This window comes from Paramormyrops kingsleyae, chromosome 23, assembly GCF_048594095.1.
Source record: "Paramormyrops kingsleyae isolate MSU_618 chromosome 23, PKINGS_0.4, whole genome shotgun sequence".
NCBI lineage: Eukaryota > Metazoa > Chordata > Actinopteri > Osteoglossiformes > Mormyridae > Paramormyrops > Paramormyrops kingsleyae.
The window spans coordinates 17033799-17050290 of NC_132819.1; the positions used below are offsets into that span (position 1 = coordinate 17033799).

Sequence of the window (16492 nt, forward strand, 5' to 3'; positions counted from 1 at the left end):
CCAATTGGATGTGTTCATTTGGCACACTACTGGGCAATGGAATGCTTGTGAAGAGTGAAAGTTTTCCTCGCGTTTTTGAGTCTCGGCGAATCTGGCTCCCCTAAGCACATCTGGCCTCTTTTAGCACCGATGTGAGCATTTTCCGGAACTGAACGACAGGACACCTCAGCCATGCCGTACTCATTATTTTTCATTTTGATTCAAAGCAACACATCGGTCAGTTTCCTGCTGTTTTTAATAAAAGGTGGGGAAAGAGGCCGTAATGAATTGCTTTACATTAATACTAAAGCATTTTTTCCCAAGTGTAATAATGGCTACTTGGTATTAATGCATTAAAATCAGGCTGATGACGTCCGTATCTCAACCAGGGGAGTATAAGTGCAATAATGTATCTCTTTTTCATCAAAGAGAAATATTAAAACTAAAATCTCATAGATGTATATCACCTTCACATACTTCTGCCTTTTATTTAAAGTAATCCCATTAGCAAAAGAAGCCATAAATTCTACCTATTCGAAAATGGCACACCAGTCACTGGGCAACCTAAAAATGGTGAGTGCCACCACTGGTTTAAAAAAAAAGAGCCGCGTCCCACTGTACCTGTGTCGCGGCATTCGGGGGCAATGACCGCGGTTTGTCCGGCATGAGGTCCGCGAAGTAGGAGCCTCAAGTGAGCCAGAGTGTGTGAGATAAGGAGCAACAAGAACGGGGAGCTGAAAAGCGCCTTTCCCTTTGCTATGGTGTCTCCTTTTTCCTTTAAACATTTACACTCTTGCCAGTAAAGCAAACAGTATCAGCAGCCTACAAGACTTCGACTAAATTACCTTTAGAATTTTTTTCTACTATGTCAATGCAGTTTTGCAGGCAAACATTTGAAATATATTTAGTGATGGGAGAAGTGAAGTGTGGAAGCACTGGGTGGGTGGGATTTATTTAATAAGCCGTCAATCATCAACTGCTTTGCTCCACATCCTATTGGGTTTAAACACTCCATGATTGACAGCTCAGATTTAGTATCTACTTTAAATAGCACCATGAGCAATCTTCTTGGTCATGTTGCATACTGCATGTGCGCTTTTAGATTATTTTTAAAAACAGCCTCGTTCTTGCCCCCGAGCTGTAAAAACTTTTCTGCAAACTTCTTCGGGATATTGTCGACTGATACACATCTCAGTCACTGAAGTGCATGTTGACCTCGGAGTGACATTTTCCACCAACCTTTTCTCCACTGGCCCGCTCAGTTTGAAGGAAGCCTTATCCAGGCAAAACACGCTGACTGAATGGACAGAGCCAAAAGTGTCTGAGAGACACCCCCTTGGAGTTCCTCCGACATCAATCCTACGGACTCTCCATGGTGACTGGAATCTCTGGAGAGATGCAATCTCCAAGAAACATGTAAAAGTTTTGGTAAATCTGTCCGGAGGAATGGGGGAAAATAAATTTAAGATGGTTTACGAAGCGGGTATTAACTAACGCAACAATTCTCTCTGGTGTACCGGCTACCAAAGCCTTAAAATATCTGAAAAGGAGTTTCAGGTGTCTGAGTACATATGCTGTCAACATCAAAATGGTAGATGTAAGCAAAAGCTAATTTTACCCTTAGAAATGTTTGGTTTTTGCATTTGTTTTTAAATGAAATATTAGGCTTTTAGAAAATGTTTATGCATCATTTTCTACTTTTGCAAAATGGGACACACAGTCTGCATACATTTCGTGAAGCAATGTGTATCTCCAGCACCTGAAATTCAGAAGTCACACTTTCTGAATATTAATCAAGGCTCAGGTGGTAATGAACACAAACATTCAGTCATTGTTATGGCATAAAGTAAATAAATACAAATCACTCGATTTTAGCTCCTAGAAAAGCTGTTGTTTCCACTTATTCAGTTCTAACTTCTTGCTTTTATTTAATCCCTCAGGAATCTAGTCTAGTAACCTAGTAATGCTAATTTAGTAATAATATCATACATGACAAATTGACAAGTATAATTTTGTTAGGATTTTACATATCAAAGCACTTTTAATACTGTGCTTTCTTTTGTCTGCAATGGGAAGTTTAGGAGACAATGGGCGTTACATTAGCAGGGGGGAGCAGATCTTTGTTCACATCCTTGTGGAGTGTGAGGTATGGATATCTTTGCCTTTGGTATTTTTAAAGGAAGCCCACAAATGGTGACCCCTACCTTAGGCACATTCATAAATATATAACACAATGTAGTACTATCTATATGTATTTTTTTTTCTTAGACTGTTCCTTAATTGTTTCTTGATGAACAAATATAAATAATGATTAAAGAATAAAAATTTGACAATGATGTGAAATTTGCCAAAAAGAAAACTCCAAAAACTAGCATTTGGGAGTTTTACTTACACAAAAATGTTCTGAGGGCAGAAGGAAAAATGGTTGGTTCTGACAGATAACCAATCAGATTGTAGAGGAAGTGGGTTCAAGCAACTAGAGGAGGCAGAACCAAAACATCTGATTGGTAGATCCCACCTTGTCTAGTTGCTTGGACCCACCTCCTCTACAATCTAATTGATTGTCTCTCAGAACCAATCATTTTTCTTTTTGCCCTCAGAAATTTTTGTGTACAGTAAGTTAAACTCCCATGAGCGAAAAACTGCTGCAGACTATATAACTTTAAAGGAAAGAGTATTTTATTATGTATTTGGTAAGGGTATTTGTGTGTGTGTTTGGTCTCTTTGATAATATAGTTTTTACAATGTAAACCTAGTAAATGACTGTTTGCAGGCTCAAATTAGTGCTGCAAAAGTAGAAGGTATGTATGTAGCATCATTCACAACAAAGCTATTATATAGGTGATTTTAATTAAACTGTCCATTTTGGCAACTAACATCCATCATGGTAACCAGCTAATGCATGTTTGAGTTATAACCTATTAAACCCCTTTGTTGATTAATTCGAGATTAATTCAAGGAAAGTGAATTACCTTTTTCTGTGAATAACTGGGAAAATTAGCTTGGAATACCTTTAAAATAGCCCTTAAAAGTGACACAGTGCTCTAAGTTTCGGCAGATTATGCTGAAATTGCACCACAAAAAAGAAAATATCTGCACATGATTCGAGTCCATTAATCTACCCTAGAGGTAGTAACTAGTCTTCTTGCATTGTTTATTGGGAGTCACTGTGATTATCAAACATCTGCTTAGCTTGACGGAAGCTGGTTCCCTTTGTCACTGATATATTTTAGAGGTAAATGAAATGCTATAGACCAAAAACTGTAATTTAAAATGCTATGCATATTCAACATAATCCATAGCCAGTGCTTAAACGTATGATGATTCATTAGCAATGCTTACTGATTGGTGAATGTGATGTAAGTCTGCATGGGCTCACAAAAACCCCCTTGCTGCTCCCAAAATCTACACCGTGTTTGAACCTCCAACTGCTCTATCATTTGTAAACATCTTTCTACGTTGTATTAATTTGACAGCTGCCTAATTGCCATTTGTCATTTAGTGTAGTGAAGTAAAAATCCACAATAACACTACATTAGGCAGACGATGAAATATTCCATTTGCCCCTTTTAACCCTTCCCATTTACAGTTTCATTCATTTCTGTTAACTAAGAGGAGAGTCGCAGGCCAAAAACACACCGACTTAGGGAAGATGTTGAAAAAGTACGTTTGGAATGTGATTTGAGTTCTTTTTTTAGTGTAGTTGGTGTGGCTATAAATGACTCAAGCATCACAGTGGCTTTATCATTATCAATAAGGAAAATTCTTTTTTGACACCTCCGAACCTGGTAATGTTAGAGCAACATGCTAACGTTTTTCTATTAATAGATTCTAATAATTTTTAGACATATACAACTTGGCCAAAAAACTGAGATTAAAGAGCAATAGAATGAAATTTCCTGTCCAGGAGTTATGAAGAATATTTTAACTGAACACTCACACAACTAACTTTGCTTGTGAGATTTAACATCATCAAAAACTCCTGGTCGCTGGACCTGCAAGTTCCAAGACCACTTCCTCCAATGTGTCCTACAATGTTATGACATTCCTAAGCCTCTCACAACTGACTGAAGTCATTTCAGTGGAGCACAGATACATGTCAATCTACTTATTTTAAATAATGATACAAGAAGAATGTAGAGACCATCAGTGGACATCAATTATAGAGTAATTTCTAATAATTAACATATGTGAATGGACACTTAAAAGAAGCTACTTGGGGTAACAATCAAAACATGTTTATTTTATATTATATTTTTACTTAATCAGTCATGATTTGGCAACATTAAAGTGTTAAAATGATCACAACAAATCAACATTTTAGCCTGAATACACAGTATATGTGGATTACATTTCTATTCATTTCTGTATGTCCATCTTCACAAAAGAGTGTTGACAGAAAATAGGAAAAATAGCTAAAAGCCAGTTTTTATATATATGTATGCATTTGTGGGATCAAAAGAGGTTGGTGATAAGTAATGCACTTTTAATTAAAATATTGCTCTCGAATACAGTATATTGGTCATGTCAGATTAAGAAGACCTGTAACGATCAAGGATTGTGGACATAGAGGCTCTTATCCTGTGAGTGAACAAGGTCTTTGTGAAGGTGCATGGGACTTCTGTCTGAACACTTAGCATGCTGCTTCTTAACGACAGCCCAGGGTTTCAGTCGGCTTCACTACTGACCCGCATCTCCGCCTTCTCATGCGGTGAGTCAGATCCGGCACGTTAGCGGTTAGCTTAGCGCACGCGTGAAGTTTCGCGAGCGAGTCTGCCGTCTGGCTGGATGACCAGATGGGCAGAGTAAACTTCAACTGTGCTGGCAATCCCTGAGACCAAATCTTTGGCTGAGAGCGCCGGAGAGATTGTGCCAGTTTTGATGATGATTATCATTGCTGCATGGTAGACTTAGCGGATGTAGTACCTCTTACTATTAGCATTTAACTAAAGCCTCACCGAACTTTAAAAGTTATGTGTCAGGCCAATTTTTCCTGTGATTTTACTGCATAGGAGATTAGATTTAGGATTAGAGCTTTGGATGATGGATATATGGATTGTAGCTTTTTCTAGTATCATTTAAAGTAAGATTCTCACAGTGATGATCTCATTGTAAGCACACTGTAATTATATATATATATATATATATATATAAATGAATTATAGAATATGTATGTTTTAGAGGTTTCATTCAGTAAGGAATATGCTTCCGGAGACATTTAGTTAATTATATAATGATCGTTAAATGTAAAACAATGAGATCCATGTAACATTTGTTTTGTTTGTTATGTTTGTTCTATTAAGTTGCACTCATTTGCTCATTTGAATGCATGCATTTGCTTGGATGCACAGTGGCTTTGGGGGGGGGGGGACTCAGGGCTCAGCGAAGCGAACGGAGAACCCGTTAGATGACCAGCATGGCGGTACCTCTTCCCCTGTATGGGTTGGCGAGGCCCAAATCTCCCGCACTTGACTGGACCATGGTGGACGGCGAGGCTATTTGAGGCCTCATGGCTATAAGCAGGATCCGACAGCTGACAGGGCTCAATGGGAGACTGCCAAGGAAACATTTTCTCTAGGAACGACAGCTTGCGTAACCTCCCCCCCCCCCCCCAATATTGACTGAAATAATGTGAAGACGACATTCCAACTTCTTTGAGTGGCTATCTGCTAAGTGTCACGTTAACATGGCGCGGGTGGATATCTCACAAACACACATGTGAGTGATAACAATGGTCGGACACAGTACCAGCGGTGACAGGCAGGCCGGGGGAGGTGTGTGAGCGGGAATAGCACCCTGGAAATATCTTGAGGCACCATTTCTGCTGGTGAGTTCTAGGGGATAGTCCCATTCTCTGTACCCCAAGACAAAGGGCATTTCTTGACCCAACATCTTTTCCTTTTTACCACAAGTATTAAATTTACCATGAAATGTTGGCCATTAAAACACTTTTAAATCCGCGAATTGTGTCTCACTTGGCACTCCAGTGCCTTAATAATGTATAACAGTCCTATAAAGCTAGACGTGCACTATATCAAGGCATATTTGGTGTCATTGATTTCATTTTTCCAGTTGTAATACGCAACCACTGATAGGGTCTCAAACACACCATATCATGAAAAGTTTTGCAGAAAAACACGTGATCCCTGAAGCTGTAAATGTTTTCATTAACTGTCTAACTGCTTATCCCGGTCGGGTTCATAAGTGGCCCTGGAGCCTTTCCCAAGCAGCACAGGGTAAAAGACAGCAGTACATCTTGGATGGGAAGCCAATATGCCTTTGGACTGCGTAAAGAAAGCTATATAACAGAGGGAGAGGGCGCAATCTCCACACACGCAGAGGTGAGAGTTGAACCCCCAACCCTGTAGGTGTGAAGCAACAGTGCTCCCCACTGCAACCTCTATTATTTTCCCTTAATTTTATTGCTGGGGTTTAGCCAGCAGTTCAAGGTTCACCAAGCCGTGCCCTTCAGCGTCCAACACATAGTGTTTTATAGTCCTCACCACTGAAGTATGAAATGCGCTTCCCTCACTGAATATTACCTATGCCTGCATCCTGTGTCCCTCCTGCCGCAATTAAACTTGCTCATATTTGCTGTTGACAGCATTTGACCTGCCCGAACTCATAGCGCTGATTTATCGAAAGAGAAATTAATTGGATGAGTGCTCCTGAAAGCTGACGGCAGATGTGGTGCTTTGCAGCGAGTCCGCACGCTGGCTGCCGCTCATTCTGGGCGGGAGAATACCTCTCTCCAACATCATCGCTCGACTTTTCCCCCAGCCTCCTCCATTGCTCAGTCCCTGGGGGGGGGGACCAGCCACTCTCGCTGTTTTTTACCATCAACATTAATTACCTTCGTTAACAGATTTATACTTTAAACATTTTTTGACTTTTCATATCGGTCATCGATATGTAGCGTATACTGATTGTATATGGTTTAGTGTTTCATAAAACTGTTTGCTAGCTCATTTGGGGGCAGTGTGCAGCACATCTCCCATGACCAGCAGACTGATGGTACTGTTGGGCCCCTGAAGACTGATGGCAATGCTGGACCCCTGAGCACAAGCCTCAGCTCTAGGGCCACTGGACCCTGGGTTATGACCCCAACATACGCTCTCACCTGTATATGTGTCTGATGGAGACAGACGGCAAGACAGTGTCACCATTTGGATTAATAAAGTATCACTGTTCTGTTTGACCATGATAACAGCCATCATGAGTAGAAACACACCTTCATACTGTGTTGTTAGTCTTCTTCTCTTCGGGATTCTTCAGATTGTGATTGGAGTCGTCAGTGCTGTGAATTACACTCCTGAAAACCCCAACTGTGCTGAGTGGCGCACATACCTCTCTGTCTCTTCCAGTGTTTTCCATCTGCCATATTGCTTTTTCATGTAGCTTTTTGGGGGAAGAAGGCAAAGCCTGGTCACTTGAACCTAGAGATTAGTGGAGGAACGAGGATGGTGGTGATTCATAGTAAGCGGGCATGCATCAAATATCCCCACTGGCTGAAACACACTGAGCATGTGATCCAAGTGCTTGGTATCCAAGCTGGTCCTTTTCTGCATATGAAAGTCAGAGCTGTTGTTTACTTTGGCTGCAAACAGGTGACTCTATCTCTCTGAGTGGTGGACAGAGATGCTAATTAGAAGAGCGAGTGATGATTGACTGTCTGCCAATGGCCATCCAGCAATTACTAATCAGACACAGGTCACCCGATGACTTTAGCCAATGAAGTACAGCTCAAAGACCAGTTGCTGTCGTGTGCTGAATAAAAGATTAAAACAGAAGATGCTAAACTTATTTTTTGACCTTTGTGGTTACAGGTTGCTGCTTTCTGACAGTATTTTTCACCGATTTTGCAGCAAGCAAAGTGCTTGGATATATGACTGCAAAAATTTTACTGCATAATATACCAGAGGCTCACTGCACAGAAAAGCAGAAATGGAGGGAAACTGATCAAGAATAACAGGCAGAGATCACCTGATCCCCCCCCCCCCCCCCCAACGGTTCCACACCACATGCCTACGAATGACACAGTGTTACACCTCAACCTTCTGCTAATTCTCTGAAGGTGATTCTCTAAAGTTAGATGACAAGTAAAGAAACACACATTTTTGGCTTATTAAGGTCAAAGGTCCTCAGTAGAAATTCAGTTTTATTACAAATTTTCCCTATTAACAATGGTTTAATATACCCAAAAAAAGGGTAATGAAAGTTCAGACATATCGTACAGAGCTCTAGTCTTTTTCATTAATCAAAAGCGTATTTAAACAAATTCAGCGGTAAACACGCAGGTATACAGCGATAGTCTAGATTATGACTGAAAGGATGAAACATTTGTTATATGGTTGCATGTTATTAGGAAGTATTGTCCTATAGTACAATTAGGAAGATTATGAAGATATTTTTTCTTAGAAATTCAATAGCAATGAGTTTTCACTTTGTCGACACCTCAGTTTCATCAACGGCTTTCGGATTAAGGGATTATCCACCAACAGTAGAAGGGAAGCACTGTCTACATGTAATTTGTGCTAGATCCGTTTGATTGGGGAGATTATATGGGTGAAGGTGACTTTCTGGGAAGCTGCATCGGCAACCCAGTGTGCGATGGAGATGGAGCGATTTGTCTCCCTCTTTGACATTTCTTGTTGTTCATTTCAGAGCCGTGAGATTGGCTTTATTGTATCTGCAGCCGTTTAAAATCCTCAAGAACAAAACCTAACATGATCCTGAGGGCTTCCCAGCTATAGGGTACTTATTTACCCCATGCCGTCATAGCTATGCAGTCTTATTAGCAGTATAGCTACGCTGCGCCATATTTTGTCGGGTGACCTATTTAAAGTATGAAGTGGTGTGACATGAAGCCTGCAGGGTTTATAAATGAATAGTGGCCAGTTCATTTTGTACACCTGCTTGTTAAAGTGAGCAGTCCGCTCCTCCAAACAGCCAAACATGTGGCTGTAACTGAATACACACAGCGAACAGACAGGGTCAAGGGGTTCAGCCTAGCGGCTATGCATTAGATCTAAATTAGTGTAAACGTCGTATGATTGTAGACGCCAGACGTCTCCGAAACCAAGGTCCACCAGGGAGCTTCACGTACCGTGGACTTCGCAGAGATTAAACAGAAAATAACATACAGTCAGTGGCAGTTCTACTGCAGAAACCACCATGAGAAAAGTTAGAGGTGGCTGCCCAGACTCGTTAAAGCTAACAGGAAGACCACAAAGTGCAAAAATAACAACTCAGATCAACAGTGGGGTGCAGAAAGACAGCTCCAAACACACAAATTGCCAACCCTTGAAGTGGTTCTGGAAACAAAAGGGGGTCCTACCCGATATATCGGGGTACCTAATAAAGTTAAAGTAAAAAAATAAAATAAAAAATAATTTAAAAAAGAAAAACAACTGCCTGGTTCTATTTTATGGCTGCTGCTATTGATGTTCACTACAGTGTTTTTATTTTTTAATTCCACCAAAATCTACAATGAAAGAAAGGCTGCCTGTAGCTCACAGACGAGCCCTTCCCTGCTGTTCAGTAATGACTTGTGCAAAGGCTATTCATACAGAATGTAACCGATGGTAGCAATGCTCATAAGTATCCAGCAAAGCCTGTATTCAGACCAGGATTAAATGTACCTATTCTTGTACAACCGCTTCATCTCTAATAATGGACTAAGGGAAAAAATGCTATTCATACGTATTTCAGAGAAGCCAGAATGACTGGCGTGCATTTAGTTCAATTAATTTAACAAGTAATAACTTAAAATGATCACGCACAACACAGTGTTATTAATTTTTATATGATTCATGATGGCACAATGTATTTAATTTTTATCGAATCGATGTAATTTCATTTTCATGCAAAATGATGTGCAGTAGCCTTAAGTGTAGTTTCCACCCCTAATTTTGCCTGTGATTTAAAGTATCACAAAATGGTTTATGTCAGACATTCTGCCCAGCGCTCATTCTTTTAAATGCAATTCTCAATGGAAAATTATATCTGAACTAATTTCGTCATTTATAATGACATGATTTTTTTTACCCCCAAAATTTCTGGCCCTTAACATTGAGTTTATGTCAGTTTCTATGGATGAATGCATTTGCACGTTCTGAATAAGAATTTAAAATACAGCCTTTCAGCGTACCAGTGACTTACAGCATACAATAGACCATCAACAGTAACAATGAGGAACACCCCTCTGAATAAAACATTTTTAAAAATAAATAATCTATGGTGTTACTTGAAGTGACAGATGTTCGTTAGCAGTTTTATTCATTCTCAGTGCCAGTTTTGTATTAGTTTTAGACAATAGACCTGCAGAATCAACAACAGAAGTTTATTGTGCAGAAATAACAGGAGACTCGCATTCTTCATGGGACATGTTAAACCTTACACTGGCATTCACACAAGAGACATTGTTGCATCTGGCTCAGTTACAGCGCCAACAGAGCTTTGCCAGCAAAGTTACACTCCAAAAACGCTATAGTACCGAATGTTTCCTGTATCACTCAGCATGGTGGATCGACACTTGTACAACCGCCATTGTTAGGGGAACAAAAAACATTTACAGATTTATTTACTGATAATGGTGAGTGGATGCAGGGAAATGCAATTCATAAGGATCAAATATGTGAAGCCCTGAGTAGTGTCAGATCGATCTGCAGATGTCCAATTGATCTGCAGATCAAAATTCAGCCATCTTTGTCTAAGGGTGCCCAGGTGGAGTAAAATATATTATTACACACTTAGATCCACCTGCTTCACTCTATCGTTCCATAGTTGTGTGTGTTTTGCTCCTGTAACCTCGTCGTGGGGAGCCAGAGAGAACAGGCATGTTTCTGATGGAAGTCCTACGTGAAGATATTGGACCACAGAGGACCGATATCAGGGAGTGATTGACGTCACTGAGGCTTAAGGAGGCTAGTTAACGGTGGTGGGTGATGCCCTTCGCTGAGGGTCTTCACCTTCACTTCATATTAGCTGTATATGTTTTTTTGGGGGGGGGATGTAAGCAGTGAGCCTCTTTCTGGATCAGACCTGTAATGTTTGACCCGAATTCCTGGAAACACCTGACCGCATGTCTGTCTGTGCCATGTGCCGCACTGAGCCAGCCACACGTGCATGAAATTGGCCCCTGAGGTAGCAAATCACCTCACTGTTCCTCTCCTCTCTGAGAAGCAGCCATTTTTTTTTCCTCTTGGAAGACATAAGCAGCCCCTTTGGTGTAATGTGTTATGACCCGGGAATGGGGAATGTTACGGCGTCAATCGGGAAGGACATCTTCCTCCGTCTCGCCAATCTCCAGCCCAAGATGCACCAAACAAATTCCAAATTTAAGTACGAAGAAGGATTTTTTTTTAATTTAATGAAAGAAATAAATCCAGTTTTCATGGCTGCGCTATGCCAAAATAAACAAAAAGATTAATGTACCCAGTGGGCCTCTTACTGTAGGTCAACATGCAAAGGCATATCATTTAAAAATGTTTTATATTCTGTGTTAATTCCCCTGTATCGACGCCGTGATTATAAATACCACCAGCCAGAGCTGCCATCCCGCAGTCCTCTGCCTCTGCTTGGCTTCTCCTCATCGCCTGCACAGCCAAGTGACATTAGCGTAGTTTCGGCGAGTTCAGTGGCGGCGTTATCGCCCGCGGGAACATGCGCATCAGACCAGCCCTCAGCATCCAAGCCCCTATGCTAATTAAAGGGGAACTCCGCCCCGTCATGATGGGCTTCAGAGTGCTGTAATTCATTATCACTTAATTGTGAAATTTAGGCAGAGGAACACCCCTCCCCCTAATAAGACCAATTTGCATAGTGTTCAAAGTAAAACAATAAATATAAGGTAATGGGAATGTTAATAGGAAGATGTATCCAGTGAAATATTCTTGGTTATTAATAGCTACAAAATAAAAATTTATAATAATAATAATAATAATATAATTATTATTGCTGTTGTTATTGACGACTTTATTATTTTATTTTTATTATTATATTTTATGTGTGTATAGTACATGTGGATATTGCAGTGCCTTTCAGTTGCATACTGAATTTTTATATATGTTTATATTCTCAGTTGCGTTACACAAAGCATATTGTTTGACATTTGATGTTGCCAGTTAAAGATGTCGATAGAAACAGAGACTTTGCATTGAGTGAATATATGATCACAGTCGCGATTTCTGCACTTCAGACACTTCTTATTATAGTAAATGCCATGTTTTTCACTGTCTGCTTTTGCTTGTGAAACTTGAAACAAATTAGCATCGTAAGACAAGTGCCTAGTTCAAAAAAGCTAAAACAAATATAAATAATACCGCCAAATCAAATACGTCTAATCCGCTCTACATGTGTGTACGGTATATATAATATAACTTTTAAAATAAGTGTGCTCTGTATTCTCTTCATCGACCTTAAACAATATGTGCAATAAAAATGCACAAATACACCTTGATTTTATGAATTATTCAAATGTAGCTTTCATTTGGGGCACGTTATACTCTTCTTGAGCGCAACATTTTAATTAAGTACCCCACTGAAATCAAGGGAACGCGATGTTGTGGGTTGTTTAGGTTAGTGTGAAATAGGGTATGTTTCTGTCGTAATGAGGAAAACAAATTAAAGGCTGCTGTGAAGGAAGATTCATTTTCACTTTTTAGTGAGGGGGGGGGGGGTAAAAAAACACACAAAATGGTCTGGTATCTTTGAAGAAATCCCATAAATTGACGTCCAATGCAAAACAAACCCTTCGCTCAAAGTAGACTGAAACAAACAACGTACTCGCTGAAAATATGGGGAAAAAAGACCTCCAGCCTTAATTACAGTGGCTGGTTAACTCGATAACGAATTAAATGTAGAATTTTATAAGAGAAAGTGAGTAATAGCCAGGGGGGTTAGTGTGCTGGGTGGATCGGCGCTTAAGCCTTTTTCAGGGAGCCGCGTACCTTCACTGCTATGGGTTTGCCCTGCGTCTACAATAATGTATAACACGACATACGGAAACTGCCTTAGGGGCATGTCGTGATACACTATGTATTCGTTTCATGTGGATTTCAGATGGCATTGTTAATATTTTATAGAAATTATATATATTTTCCCGCATTTTTAATGCAGCGCGCTTGAATAATTGCAGGTATAAAGTTATTTTAAAAGAGTACATCATGTCATAATGTTTTTACGGTCGGCAACTGTTTCCCCCTCATGACTATAGCAGCAGTAGAGCGCAAGTGTAAAAAAAAACAAACAATTTTATTGCAGGAGTCGGCAGAAAAGGGTAATGGAACTGTTTTTATTCCTATTATTTTTGAGGGACTGAATTTGTGGGGAATTTTAAATAACTGTGACGAATTGCACGAACGAAGCATTAGGCTAAAACTAAAATTCTCCTATGTGTCTTTAATATTAATGTTGGTTAGAATATCCTGCAGGGTCGTGCACCGGTGCAGAGCTGGTCGCCACCGGAGCGCCCGCAGTCCTGCGGCGATCGGCTGCGTGGCGCAGTTCATTCGCTGTAATTTCTTTCTAAACCCTGGTCAGTTCTCCCTTTTACCGTGTACTTTGTATCTGGTGTTGAATGCTAATGATAACGGGAATGCTAGATCCTGAGCAAACGGGGTCCTGTATGCTCAAGTTTAAATTATAAACAAGTAGGTGAACAGGTGTTTGAAATATGATTTCAGCGCTGCCAATCCATTGTCCCATGAGAACGTGTATTAGGAAAATTTTAGCCACGGAAATAGAGTAATTATTAAGTAAGTGAGATTTATGAGCAACTGTACTCTTAAAGGCTAGTTAAAATTTATAGCTACCTGGCTAGTCTACCTATAAAATTGGGCATAATAGAAAAATTCACTTTTTTTTCCCCTATAACCTTTATTTATTGAAGCCATTTCCAGTTAGTCCTTCCTGTTGCATCATTTATCCAATTTACATCACTGCTTGGGATGGTATGTTATTATAGCTAAATGGTACATGAATGTGGTAGATTTTTGGCTTTTATCGTATGATAATGAAAAGGCACGCTGTCCATTGGGAATGTCTAGATGTATCGTCCGTCTGTTGTGGCTGGAGCATGCTAGATCATACTCATCTATCTGAAAAGTCGCTCTCCTACAGGGCATTAAGGACTGTGCTAATTGATGAAGTATATTGGCGGTGTAATGTGGCGAAAAGGCCAGTAGTGGCATAGTGGTTAAGATGGGCTTTTAATACTCAGAACGTGCGTTAAGTTGTATCACATACAAATAGATATTGACATCCCATCCAGTGGTGCTTAGCCAGTGTATAGACTCACAATGTGCTGAAACTGTGTGGAAGACTGGTGAATGGATATGCACACAAACAAAAGCTAAACTGCAGAAAGACAGAAAACATATTTATCACCGCAATGAGAAACACCGCTCTTCTGATTAGTTTTTTCCACGTTGGTGGTGTCTGTGTATTCCTCAGCAATTAATAGCATGCATAAATTTGCTCATATGCAACCCATGATAAAGGCTTTGTACTTGCATGCAGATGGAGGTGAATAAATATTATAGGAGTTCGTACATAAAAAAAAAAACATCGGAATTCTGTAGCTGCCCATTTTGCAACCATTGCAATTAACGCAAAATTGCCATTAAGTCATTGTGTTTAATGCATATTGGGGTTCAGAGCTACAAACAAGGGCATAACTTTGGCTGGAACATTGGGGGAGGTCTCCACCCATTATGGGGGAAACATGATTATTGGGGGGGGTTGTATTAGCTGGTTTTGAATTATTGGGGGGCTACATCCCCCCCATAATTTACGCCCATAGCTACAAGCATCCTTATAGCACATGCAAATGCATTAATCTTTTTTTTTTCCATTTGTAAAACAAAACTGATTGCCCATTAGTAGTAACCAAATTTGTTTAATTAGGTTGTTGAATATAGCTTTTTTAAAATAAGCATTAGGATTCAGAAATATGTACTTAACATTGTGGTAATGGCCTGTATGAAAGTGGCTTGTTGTATCTCAGCACTGTTAACTGATGTATAGCTTTGTCTGTCTGTTTGTCTGTCTGTCTCTGTCCGTGATCGTGATATAAACATGTGTTTGTTTAATGCATTTAATTTCATGTCGCAAATAGGATTATCATGCTGTGCTTTCAACAGGATTTAAAAAACCTGAAAGCCAGTGGAAACATAAGGCTTGCATTTTTCCTGTTAGAATATATATTTTTTTGTTCACACAACTGCAAGAAGGAAAACAGCTGTGAGCCATCAGTGCTATAATAAAAAGTATTTTGTATATTTTGAACATTTTTATTAAATCATTGACTCAAGCTACCTGACAAAACTAAAACAATATGTCTTGTAGTGAAAGTTTTTAAAACTGCATTATGTATTGCTGTGAATTACTGAAGTGAATTATATACAAACTTCGCAGATGTGTACGTTCCTAAGCGGGAAACTGCATGTCTGTTTAATGGAAAAAGTGTTAGCTGTGTAAATAGGAGAACGTGACTTGTCCAGCTGTGCATCCATTACCCATTCAGAGCTGACTGAATACCTTCGTTGGTTCAATAATTCTCTCAATTTTGCAGAGCGTCACCATCGGTTTTGTGACATGAGCTTGTGCTCATTACACAGAACTCCAATACCAGCTCGGCTAAATCCAATAACAACAGCCATGCACTGTGACACAAGACCTTGTTAAAACTGTCTCCAGTTAGGATGGAGAACAAAACCATGTGACACAGGGATGGAACGCAATAGGGTGTTTATTGGGAGGGGGAGGTTCTGCATTATATTGAGGGCCAAAAAGAAAAGAGGTGTACTGGGACAACACACTGGTCATACAATGATAAGAGCTGAGTGTGGGGATGGGCATTGGTGTCTGGGTGTGTTTCCCAGTCTTATTTATTCATCCAGATTAAAAGTAGTAAAGAAAACGAGTGTGCTCACTATCTAGGACTCCTCCCCCCCCCCCCCCCATCTCACCTCACTGTGCAATCTTACACATGATCCATGTAAACAGAAGTAGCATTTTTGAGGCCGTAAGTATCACGGAACTCCCAGTCCATCCCTTGGTGCTTAAGATTAAACATAATGACAAAAGACACCTTCACACTAAAAACCTTCGATCATCTACTGATGAACTGGGCACTGTGTAAATCAGTCCGCCAGTGTGTGATGAATGAGCGTATGGTTAAGGACTATTAGGCAGCAATTAGTCACATAGTTAAAGGACCGTGCGAGCCACAGCAAGGTTACGGGTTCGACTGTGACACAGAGCCGCACTAACGCCCAGCACTTAACGGGAGTATAACCATCCAAACTGCATAACCGCGTGGTGATCCGGGAAAAAAAATATGGAAGATGTGTCTCTTAAAAACAGGTGGTCTGTCGATTACTGATAGCTGTTGCATTGGGAGATTGGTTGAAGGATGTCATGGGCAATCTGTTTCCCAGAAGGTACGGTACTTTGCAGCTTAAACGCGCAAGTCTGCCAGAAAACGAGCCGTATTGACACTTTGTCTCAT

The 16492-nt window shown here is 40.1% G+C and overlaps 1 protein-coding gene across 6 annotated transcripts in view; it reads left to right on the top strand.

The window, feature by feature from the left end:
- csmd3b (CUB and Sushi multiple domains 3b) overlaps window positions 1-16492 on the top strand; it is a 349538-nt gene that overhangs the window by 121737 nt on the left and 211309 nt on the right. Inside the window, exons 1-2 of one of the 6 annotated variants that reach the window (XM_072705597.1) lie at window positions 12824-12858; window positions 13196-13258. The exons of the other annotated variants lie outside the window; for them this stretch is intronic. The gene's annotated coding sequence lies outside the window, so the exon portion shown is untranslated. Of the gene's footprint in view, window positions 1-12823; window positions 12859-13195; window positions 13259-16492 lie in introns of those variants that run through there. 6 annotated transcript variants of the gene reach the window in all.